The sequence below is a fragment of the Anthonomus grandis genome, chromosome 2 (assembly GCF_022605725.1).
Source record: "Anthonomus grandis grandis chromosome 2, icAntGran1.3, whole genome shotgun sequence".
Lineage (NCBI taxonomy): Eukaryota > Metazoa > Arthropoda > Insecta > Coleoptera > Curculionidae > Anthonomus > Anthonomus grandis.
The window spans coordinates 16,780,395-16,793,093 of NC_065547.1; the positions used below are offsets into that span (position 1 = coordinate 16,780,395).

Here is a 12,699-nt window from a genome sequence, read left to right on the forward strand (position 1 = left end):
AATTTGTATTTTTAATTTAAGGGAATACACTTTGAAAAATCTACAATTACCTAATTTTAAGCACATTTTTGTTAGAATACTACCTTTTTTAAATAATATTTCTGTGAGGGTTTCAAAAACTAAATGTACAAAAAAAATTGCCGAATAGCTTAGATCAATTTATTAGTGAGTTTTCCAAATCAAAGACGCCATTTCTATGTGCGATAATTTGTCAATATCATATTCTGATAACAGCTTTATCTGTCTAAGTCTATAATATTTTCCGCTACAAAGAAAACATTTTTATTGATTGCCTTATCTTATTGTTAATATTTACAATGGACATAATTTCTGAAATAATTCTGTAGTCAAATTGTTCAAGAAATACCTGTATAAATGTTAAAATTCAAATTATGATATTAGTTTTTGAGTTATGAGCATTTTGTAAAATTTAAAAAAAATATAAAAACTTCCCAAAATCCTTGTTCTTTTTTGAAAATCTTGTACATTAATCCAAAATTCCTGAAATATGTCTCTAGTTAAATTATTCAAGGAATATATGACTAGAGACAGGATTTTTACTACTTTTTGAAATTTTTAGGAAAAATATAATTTTCTTTCAAAATCCTGCTTTTTTACAAAATGAATTACAAATTCCTTAAATAGGTCACTAGTCGAATTATTTAAGTAATACTTGTATAAATTTTCAAATTTGTATTGGTTTTTCACCTATGGACATTTTATGACATTTTTTCCCCAAATTCCGGTTTTTCTCAAAATTCTGTAGATAAATTAAAAATTTCTGAAATATAGATAAATTATTCAAGGAATATGTGTATACTTTCACATGGATTTTAACTAGTTTTTGAGTAATGGCCAGTTTGTAAAATTTTTAGAAAAAAATCTTTTTTATTCAAAATCCTTGTTTTTTTTTCAAAATGCTGTGAATAAATTTAAAATCCCTGAAATGTACTTCGATCAAACTATTCAGGCAATATGTAAATCAAGTTTTAAAAGAAGATTTTCATTATTTTTTGAGTTATTGGCGATTAGATAAATTTTTACGAAAAAGATATTTTTAAAAAAAATCTATTGTTTCCAAAAATCCTGCATATAATCTTAAAATTCCGGAGATATGTATTTAGTCAAATTATTCAAGCAGTATGTGTATACATTTTCAAATTTGGATTTTGATTAGTTTTTGAATTATAGCCATTTTGCAAAAAGGCTGTACATAAATCCAAAATCTCTGAAATCGGATTTTCAAAAATTCCTTAAATGGGTCTTTGGTAAAATTGTTTAAGGAATACGTGTATGAATTTTCAAGTTTGGATTTTGACTAGTTTTTGAGTTATGGGATTTTGTAAAATTTTTAGGAAAAACATACATTTCTTCTAAAATGCCGATTTTTCATAAAATCCTGTTCATGAATCCAAAATTTTGAAAAAGGTCTATAGGCAAATTATTGAAGGAGTACGAGTATAAAATTTCAAATTTAAATTTTGTCTAGTTTTTTAGTTATTGACGATTTGGAAAATTTTTATGCAAAAAAATAATGTTCTTCCAAAATCCATTTTTTCCAAACATCCTGTACGTAATCTATCATCTGGTCTCTAGTTAAATTATTCAAATAATGTGTGTATGAATTTTCAAATTTGGATTTCGATTCGTTTTTCAGTTATGGGCATTTTGTAAAATTTTTAGGATTTTTTTCCAAAATCCCTGTTTTTCGCAAAATTCTATACATTAATCCAAAAGTCCGGAAACATGTCTCTAGTCAAATTATTCAGGGAATATGTGAATAAAGTTTCAAATTTAGATTTTGATCAGTACTTAAGTTATTGCCGATTTGAGAAAATTTTAAGAAAAAAATATTTTAATCAAACATCCTGTACATAATCTTAAAATCCCGGAAATAGATGTCTATTTCAAGTTCATTTATACAGGATGTTTCAAAATTCACTACATATATTTTAAGGGCGTATTCCTGAGGTCAAAATAAGACTTTTTATTCCTATAAACATGGGTCCTAAAATGCACCCCCTTCAAGCTACAGCCATCGCAAGAAGTTTAAAAAAAATCGATTTTTTAAAACTGTGTCTACAGTTTTGTATCAAATTTAACGAAATTTGGAATACCCCCGTTATTTTAGGCGGTTTATTTACTCTTTATCTTAGAAAAGGCGTAAAACTAATTTGAAGGGGTAAACTGAGGGGGTGCACACTTTTGACGGCCAAAATTTTATGTGTACATAATTTTTTTTTTTAAATTAAGCTACACCAATAAATAGACCATACAAAAATTTAAATTTTTCGTCTCTTGCATTTTTTTCATACGACTCAAAGCTAACATTGCTAAAATGGAAAATGAACGTTATTCATTCGAACATCTTACAGACATCCATTTTGTTTATGGTCTTGCTGATGGTAACGCGTATGAAGCTCAAAGATTGTATCAGTTAAGGTTTCCTAATCGCCGACTCCCGAATGTACGAACATTTTCAGAGTCACATCGGCATCTTAGGGAATACGGTAGTTTTCGGACCCCCAGGAACAGTGCAGGCAGACCGCAACAAGCACGAAACCCAGTGACAGAGGAGCAAATTTTGAATCCCATCGACGACGATCCTGGCCTAAGCACCCGACAAATAGCTCGGAAATTGGATGATTCTCATGCAACTGTCTGGCGGGTTTTGCACGAAAATAGCTTGTACCCATACCATATTCAAAGAGTTCAAGCTTTGCTACCTCAAGATTTCCCAAGGCGCTTACAGTTTGCAAGGTAGTTACTTCAGAGATGCACGAGAGATAATAATTTTTTATCAAGTATTCTATTCACAGACGAAGCTCATTTTTCGCGGGAAGGGATGGTGAATTTTCACAATGTGCATGTTTGGGCAGCAGAGAATCCGCACGAAATTAGGCAATCTCACCACCAGGAGCACTTTAGCCTTAATGTATGGGCAGGTTTAGTGGGAGATGAGTTAATTGGTCCTTTCTTTTTTCCTAGATTTTTAGTTGGCGACACTTATTTAGACTTTCTACAGCATCATTTATATGGTTTACTAGACAATGTACCTTTAAATGTGCGAACGAACATGTGGTTTATGCATGACGGTGCCCCCCTCATTTCCGTATAACAGTGCGTGACTATTTGAACTTTGTGTTTCCTGAGAGATGGATTGGTAGAGCAGGCCCAATACCATGGCCTCCACGCTCCCCGGACTGCAATCCTCTGGATTTTTTTTTTCTGGGGATATGTAAAAAGCCTCGTCTATAATCCTGGTCAAGTGCCTTCGCTCGAGGTCCTAAGGCAAAGAATTATTGATGCCTTTGAAACAATAAAAAATACTCCTGGAATTTTAGAGCGAGTAAGACAATCTATGAGAAGACGAATGGAGGCTTGTATTGCAGCGGGGGGTGAGCATTTCGAGCACTTTTTATTGAAAAAAATATTTGTTTCTCAGAAGTTTATTGTTTATTTAAAAAAGTAATTAATTATTATGTTAATAAATGTTAAATTATTTTTTAACCAATTTTTGAATTTTTATAAACCGTCATTCTTTAATGTGAGTAATTGTTCATCAATTTATTGAAAAAACCTCAATAACAAAGTTTCAACAATAGCAAAACCAGTCTACCTATTTATTGTTAAATGTCGTGCCGCTTAAAAAATTTCCTAAAACAAATAGTCACAGCCTACTACTTAATATTATCTGTTTAAATTTTAATTATTACGTTATTGGTAGCCTTTTATTAATCGGTGATTTTCTCAAAAACTATTCGTATTATCAAAAAAATGCAAGAGACATAAAATTTAGATTTATGTATGGCCCATATTCTGGTGTAGCTTAATTTAAAAAAAAATGTATGCGTACATAAAATTTTGGCCGTCAAAAGTGTGCATCCCTTCAGTTTACCCCTTAAAATTAGTTGTACGCCTTTTCTAAGATAAAAAGTAAATAGACCGCCTAAAATAACGGGGGTATTCCAAATTTCGTTAAATTTGATACAAAACAGATACAAAAATACAGACACAGTTTTAAAAAATCGATTTTTTTTACACTTCTTGCGATGGCTGTAGCTTGAAGGGGGTGCATTTTAGGACCCATGCTTATAGGAAAAAAAAGTCTTATTTTGACCTCAGAAATACGCCCTTAAATTATATGTAGTGAATTTTGACACGCCCTGTACATGAAAGAATGTAAAAATGTGTTCAGTGAAAAATGTGAAAATCAGTCAATTACAGTTTATTAGAGTCCAGATGATCCGAGATTGTGTGAAAGAAGATGCAAAAGAAGAAGAAATCAATGCTTAAAAATTTCTTGTTTTTTTTATTCTTCTTAAAAGAGAAAATGAAATTTCCGCCACAAGGATTGAAAGTCTGATACATTGGCTTTTATTTACCATAATACGATAAGACTACACATGTAAATTTAGTATGTAGATTATCCTTTTTTGTATGATAAATATTATTATATGACATAATATGACAAAGATCAAAAATTGTTAAAAATTCTATGGAAAAGTGTGCATACGAGTTCGTTCGTGAAAGACCTTAAGTTATGAATCCTCCTATACATAGAACAACTTGGCTCGAACGGTTTCCGTTTTTCCGCTTAGTCGTTAGTCGTATCTGGCGACTGGCCTGAATGCTGCTGCTCCACTGTTGTGCCTGACATTATTTCCGCGTCGTTAATTTTTTTCAAAAAAAAATTAATAAAAAAACTATTAACACTTCGCGACTGTCGACCCCTCTAGGCTAAACCCCTTTTAAGTTTTAAAATAAAACCTCAGGTAAGTTCAACTTTAAATATTTTAGGTTACATTTTCATCCCAATCAGCTGATTATGTTATTATGACCACTATTATGGTAACCATAACATTTTAAAGACAATAACAAATTTAATTGAAAAATGGTTTTACGATGGTGGTTGTGGTAATTACCTGAAATCGACCCTTTGGTGGTTTTTCTTTGTCCCTTTGACACTGTACACAAAATTTCGGTTTTAGTAGAGCTGAACCGGATCGATGATGTAACTTTCAACTGCTGTTAGGTATGCGCGCCGTTTGGCAACATTGAGCGACGGCTTGATGTCAACTGTAGGTCTAGGATAACGATATAACTGATTGCGCATAATCTAAAAAAAAAGTTTTTAATTGATATAATTGTTTGTTTTTGCCTGATAAGTAATTAATAGTAAAATGTTTTTTCAAATACATTTAAAATATGTTCTAGCTAGTAATTGCACTTATTTTATAATAACAGGTATTAATAAAAATAATATTAATAAACCAGGTGCCTCCGTTTAAAATACATTGAAAATACGTTCTAGCTAGTAATTGCACTTTTTTTATAATAACAGTATTAATAAAAATAATATTGATATACCAGGTGCTTCCCAAGAGTAGTTTTTCCTTTGTATGCGAGGTATAAATATGCCTTGGAAGTACGTAACTCCTTGAAACGTTGAAGTTCAAAACGGCAACATATTTTTACATTTTTCCATAGACAGCGACATTCCGAATTCTCATTTGTCAATCTATAGTGTCCCATAGTTGCGCAATTCAAATCTTTATTGAGATTAAAATCATACGAATCAGACTTAGTGTTTCGTATCGCAAGATTAGTGTTATTCGTACTAAATCTAAATCATAGATGGCGACGAAATACCTATGGTCATTTTTATATGACTTATACCAAAGTTTACTGAATAAAATATTAAGTATTTTATTCCGTAAACTTTGGTTATACCTTATTATTTGTGATTTAAAGTGTAGCAATTTGATAATAAAATTACATACAATATGTCGAAAAGTCTTATACAGGGTGTCCCAGCGAAAATGAAACTAAAAGAATGTGTGAATAAAAAAGAGCTATTTTCGGTATGAAAAAAAATTTTTTTTTTCAAAAACCTCGGACACGTCGATTTTATTTTTGAGGGGGACAACTTTTCCTTACCAAGGCACCCTCATACCAGCAACCCCCTTCGAGGGGGTGGAATCACCCCTAAAATCCTAAATGGAAAGAGGGGTCGTATGATACCTTATTTTAAAGGTCTTTTAATTTTGAATATAACTGCCAAATTTGAAGTGGCTAAAATTATTTCTCTGGATAAAACAGCTTGTCAAAATTGCGGAAACAGCGAAAATGAAAAAGGTATTATGGACTCTTTTTTGGATAATATTTTTAAAAGAACAAGGAAATCCTATTTTCGAAGGGGTCACTTATTAATTAAGAGGCCACCTAATACCTGGAATCCTTTACGAGGGGTTGAAAGCACCCCTTAAATCTTAAACAGAAAGAGGGATCGTGTTATACCTTATGTGGAAAGTGTTTTCACTTTAAATTTAAATGGTGACTTCTGAGTGACTGATGGATTTCTTCTGGATATGAAAGCCAAATAAAATTCTGGAAAAAATGCTTTAAATAAACCTTTATGCCTGAAACCCTTTCTTACAATTGTTTTTATTAGATCATTAAAACATGATTAAAAATTTATTAGTATTGTTAATATTATTGTTATTACACCTTATCAGCATATCATAAATAAAAACAAAATACCAAATAAAATGCAAACACAAGTATCTGAAGAATTTATTTAGCTTGCTAAATATCATTGGTACTTTTTTCATAAAGCGGCATTTATTTAAATAGTTTTAAATTATTACCCAGTCTTTTACGTGTTGAAACACTGTTAGCAATGGTTTATTCTACTGCAGAGAGGGTTGAGATGATAGAGTTTTTCTTTCGGCATAACAATTGTGCCAATAGAACGGTACAAGAATTTAATGACCTTCATCCAGAAAAACGATTCAACAGAAAATACGTTCTAGAAATAGTTGCTCAATTTAGGGAATCTAGCAGTGTCTTAAATAAAAAGCGTGAGGTTCAAAATGCTGTTGTTGTCAATGAAGCATGAATAACTGTCCTAGGTCAACTTCATGCCGAGCCAGGAATAAGTGTCAGAAAATTGGCGACGAGTACAGGAGTAAGCAAAAGTAGTGTTCATAGGATACGCAAGCATAATAAATTCCATGCTTACAAAATTCATCTGGTGCAAGAACTGAATGAGGACGATTTTGACAGACGAGTGCAATTTTGTGAATCGCTTAGTGATATGATAACTGTTAATCCGCGTCTTATTTACTACATTTGCTTTTCAGAGGAATGTACTTCTTTCCTTAATGGCAACGTAAATCGTCATAACTTCCGCTACTGGTCAAATGCAAGTCCGGGCCAGTTTCGTGAAGTTTATACCCAGTTCCCTGAGAAGTTAAATATTTGGGCGGGAATCTTGGGCGGCTCCATTGTTGGTCCGTTTTTTCTGCCCGGAAATTTGAATGGAGAAATGTACCGAGATCTCTTGGAAAATGCCGTATATACAAGCATAGTAGAAATAATGGAAGGCGGAAATCATTCTAATGATGATCAAGTCGTTTTCCAACAAGACGGAGCGCCTCCACATTATGGTGCTGGTGTGAGGCAATATATTGATGAGATATTTCCTGATCGCTGGATTGGAAGGAGAGGACCTTTTATGGAATGGCCAGCTAGGTCACCCGATTTAACCCCATTAGATTTTTTTTATGGGGGCATTTAAAAACAAAAGTTTACGCTACCCAACCAGACACCCTAGAAGACTTACGCCAGAGAATTATAAATGAGTGTCAGATGATAACACCTGAAGTTCTACAAAACGTCAGGCATCGTTTTGAGCAAAACCTGTATTCCTGCATGGAAGTAGGCGGGCACAATTTGAACATTTAATAAATTGACGTAATTTAAATAAACTTGTTTTATTTAAAAGACACAAAAGGAAAAGGGTAGGTATTTCTTATCTCTCCACTTTTACTGGCAGTAAAGATTGTATTTCTTGCTATTTTTATATCCACAAGATATCCATCAGTCACTCAGAAGTCACCATTTAAATTCAGAGTAAAAAGGCCTTCAAAATAAGGAATGACACGACCCCTTTTTCTATTTAAGATTTAAGGGGTGCTTTCAACCCCTCGTAAAGGGTTCCAGGTATTAGAGTGGCCTCTTAATTAATAAGTGACCTCTTTGAAATTAGGACTTCCTTATTCTTTTAAAAATATTATCCAAAACAGAGTTCAAAATACCTTTTTCATTTTCGCTGTTTCTAGAATTTTGACAAGCTGTCATATCCAGATAAAAAATTTTAGCCACTTCAAATTTGGCAGTTATATTCAGAATTAAAAGACCTTTAAAATAAGGTATCACACGACCTCTCTTTTTATTTAAGATTTTAGGGGTGATTCCACCCCCTCGAAGAGGGTTACTGGTATGAGGGTGCCTTGGTAAGGAAAAGTTGTCCCCCTCGAAAATGAAATCGACTTGTTCGAGATTTTTGTAAAAAAAATTTTTTTTCATACCAAAAATACCTGCTTCGTTTTCGCTGGGACACCCTGTATATTAAAAGTAGAAGATTCTGTTACAAAATTGAAAAATTATAAAAAATAGAAAAATTTCCAATAATATTGTAAAATTGGATGCCACACCTAATTGTAAGATGTTATAAAAAATTAAAAAATAAAATAAAATATTACTCCAGATATTATCATTGACAATGTTTAAAAAGAATTTTTAAATCGCCTTGGTTTTTTCAGGTTGTTAACGGTGCTCAATTCGAACATTTAATTTAGATAGGTATTTCTTTAATTTTACATTTTATCATCATTTTTCGTTCAAAATTGCTTATGTAACCACTATTCATTTGTACCATATCCTTTGTAAAAAAATGCTTTCTTTCTGATTCTGCATTAAAAAATCGTGGTTTCCATATTGATCCACGTCATATGCTTTTTTTTAATTGCCTGTATATTTAATTTCCAGGTAGAAAACCCTAAACCACATATTAAAATCGACGGGTTCGAGCATTTTTTCCAGAAACCGCTCATTTCATTTTTATTGAATTTATACTACTACTACTACTACTATACGGATGCACTGTATAAAAATGGACAGAAAACAATGTTAAAAACAATAGGTCATTTAGTAGACTTTGCACCTTTTCTAAACTTTTCGAGAAGCTGCTCAATCCGTACTTCTTTAATTTTGTGAGAGGTGATATAATCCCAGCCCAGTATGGTTTTTTACAGAAAAGAAATTTAGAATTTAATAATCTCGATATACATTCTTTCGTCAGGTTGATGTAATATTTCCAGATTTCTGCAATCATACTTTGACAGGATTTCTCATAATATTGAGATACAGAGGCCGGCCGGGGTGGGGATCTATGGTGACCTTCTTAGATGGTTTGAGTCGTACCTTAATAGATGTTTGTTAGATTTTTGGGTTTTTGTTCTGACAGGTTTTCCCCCATTTTCGGGAGTCCCACAGGGTTCGCATCTCGGTCCGTTTTTCTTTATTATCTTAAAATTTTTCTACAAATAAATTCTGTTCTGGATTCTGAAACTGTCCAAAAAAGTATCAATAACTTAATAGAATTTTGCAATGAATACTAATTATATATAAACAGATTGGGAAATGATTCTTTGAAATGGGTTTCTCATATAAAAAATTTTAAAATTCCGGGTACTTCCGGAGATATCCAAAAAAAAAAGAAATTTGTCAAAATCGTGTTTACTTTATTTTTTATTGCCTTTAAAATGAGGCATCGCACTTCCATGCCAGATTACTTGTTCTAGTACTTAACATAAGAACTCAATGGGATTATATGAATGGGATTTGTTAACAAGTTTATCTGGGAAATTATCATCAACTCTGTTTTATATATGAACTAAAGTTCATTCATCAAATACCCTGTATTCAATTGATGCATTTTCACTGAATTGGTTTAAAAAAAACTATATCAAATACAGAGTATTTTTTAGCTTCATTTTATATAAAATCAATTTTGATATATCTTTTTCTCTTGCACTCATGGAGTTCTTATGGGAAGTACCAGAAGGAGTAATCGGACATGCAAGTGCGATACCTCATTTTAAAGGCAATTAAAAATACTTTTTAAAAATGACAAAAAATACAGTATGGCGCCCATAAGAAAAAATACAGTTGATCATAATCGAAAAAAAAACGAAACGTCGAATTAATTTTTTTTACGTCATGTTGTAGGACATAAAAAGTGGCAATGAAAAACTGTTTTCTGGTGTCTCTTTAAATAAAGTCAATAGAAGGTAACAACGATTTTGACAAATTTCGGTTTTTTTTGGATCTCCGGAAGTATCCGGAATTTTAAAATTTTTTAAACGTCATTTTATTAAGCTCCAAATTGCGCAACTTTGCCGCCGTTTAACCGACCCCTGTAACTCTTACGCTTTCTGAGATCCCAATGGTCATTCTCGAATTTGGGACATTCTGTACATACCTCTACGTAGACTTAGAAATCATGATCTCTTTTGTATTCCATATTGTAGAACGAATTATAACCAGAACTACCCTTTGATAAGAATGTTACTAATAAAAGCTGTTAATTTGCATCATAATGATTTTAACATCTCTTTGCGACGAATTTGTTACAATTTAAAAATAGACTGCAACTTAAGTTCCTTGAAATAAATAAATCACAGGTAATTGTTCTGTGATACTGTCACCTGTGTAAAATTAAATTTGATTAAGTATTTAGTTAGATATTAGTTAAAGATTGTTATCGCTTAATGTTCTGTTGGGTTCTTTTAATAAAACTCGATAGTTGTTGGTTTATACTATTTATTAACACCGAGGGAGGATACATAAAGCACCGAGGACGGTCAAAAAACTATCTTCTTTACCGAGCCCCATCAGGCCACCTACCCTGACCAATAGCGAGTCGTCCTTAGCGTAAGATATTCAGGGTTGTCGCAATTAAAATAAATGTATTAAGCCTAACAGAACGTCCTCCCTTTTATAATAAAAAGCCTCTAAGTAACATAATCCTTTAAATAAGAAGGTCTCTTAACGTTACGCACTGGCTTACTTCTAACACTAGCACTTTGATTATTGTCACATTCACCCTGATGTTGAGATTGCACTTCAGATTCTGCGGCACATTCACTAAGACTGGTACAGCACACTGAATTTCTACATTTTGCCTGAGGCATGTATTTAATCTAGTGTTAGTGGGATTGAAAATTTTGGGAGATGATGGTGTATGCGTGACAGTAGAGCTATGACTACACGAATCGTTATTAAACTTAGGAGTAGTTTCATTCGAAACAAATGTGTGATATTTAGCTGAAATTAAGAACCATCTGTTTCTTCTAAAAGTACCACCGTTGGTCTCGACAAGATATGACTTTGGTTCTCTAAGCCTTTTGAATGCCTTCTGAATGACTTTCCCATACATTTTAAGATCTGTCACCCATACATCTCATTAACATGTATTTCTGAAAGATCTTTTGCGCGATGACGCCTATTATAGTTTCTTTTCATTTTTTCTTTGTATTTTCCCTGCCTTTGGAAAACTGGGCTTGTGTCAATGATTTTATTGATTTAATGATAAGAATTTTTTGGTAAAATTGGCAAAGTAGAACGAATTTTTCTGTTAAACAATAGCTCTGATGGAGAGAAGCCATTTTCCAGAGGAGTGGACCGATAAGCTAACAAAGATATAAATAAATCATCACCTTTTTTTATAAGATTTTTAGCAACTTTAACCGCAGCTTCGAATTAGACTGCGGATATTTAGGACTGCTTGTTATATACGCAAAGTCAAGCAAGCACAAGTTTTAAATTCAGTTTGGAACTAAGGTCCATTATCTGAAGGTAATACTTCTGGTAAACCATATCTAGCAAATAACTCTTTCAACTTGGTGATAATTACATTCTTCTTCATTGATTGAAGTGTGAAATGTTCGAAAAATGTAGAAAAATAATCAGTTACAATGAGGTACCACGTTCCATCATATTTAAATAGGTCAAGTGCAATTTTTTGCCATGCACGATCTGGAAAATCGCCTTTACCGAAAGATTCTTTTATGTTAGATCTAAACTCAATGCAACGTGGACAATTGCGAACTACATTTTTTATTTTAGTATAGTCCTGGTCACCAAACTGAAGACTTGGCTCTAGCTCTACACTTTACTATTCTTTGATTACCCTGATGCATGAAACCTAAAGTTTTCGATTGAAACTTTAGAAAATTCGATTGAGACTGAGAAATTATTAATCGTGAACCACGTAATAAATAACCATCACATTCTGAAATGTCATGTCTATATTGGAAATAATTAGAAAGTTCTGGGTCTATTTTATTTTTCTTGGGGCCAAGCTGAGTGAATGTATTCTTTAAATTTTAAATAAATCGAATCTATATTTTGCTCAGATTTAACCTCTCTCCAAGAAATAAGGTTTAATTTCGAAATTTGTAGTAATTAGGTTTATAAAAGTGTCTGTCTCTAAGGCTAGCTCGTCATTTTATGAAAATTTAGAGTTTTTCTCAAATTTTCGGGACAGAGCCTCTGCAATGACTAAATCTTTGCCTCGAACATAATAAATTTCGTAATCATATCTTAAAAGTCTTAATCTAAACCTCTGAAGACACGGGTCAATTAATCAATATTTTTAGTTTGGAAAACTTGAACTAACGGTTTGTGATCGGTCTCAATGAGAACTTTTAAACCATAGACATATTCGAAAAATTTGTCACATGACCATGTTAAAGCTAACGCTTCTCGCTCGATTTGAGCATAAGGCTGTTCTGTTTTAGACAGCAATCTAGAGGCATAACAGACAACTTTTTTATTTCCCTCTTTATT

The 12,699-nt window shown here is 32.4% G+C and overlaps 1 protein-coding gene across 1 annotated transcript in view; it reads right to left on the reverse strand.

Annotated features, from left to right (window-relative positions):
- The window catches only part of LOC126750515 (uncharacterized aarF domain-containing protein kinase 5), a 74,572-nt gene extending 69,455 nt beyond the window's left edge, over positions 1–5,117 (reverse strand). Inside the window, exon 1 of the mRNA XM_050460155.1 lies at positions 4,926–5,117. The gene's annotated coding sequence lies outside the window, so the exon portion shown is untranslated. The remainder of the gene's footprint in view (positions 1–4,925) is intronic.
- Positions 5,118–12,699: the final 7,582 nt, after the last annotated feature.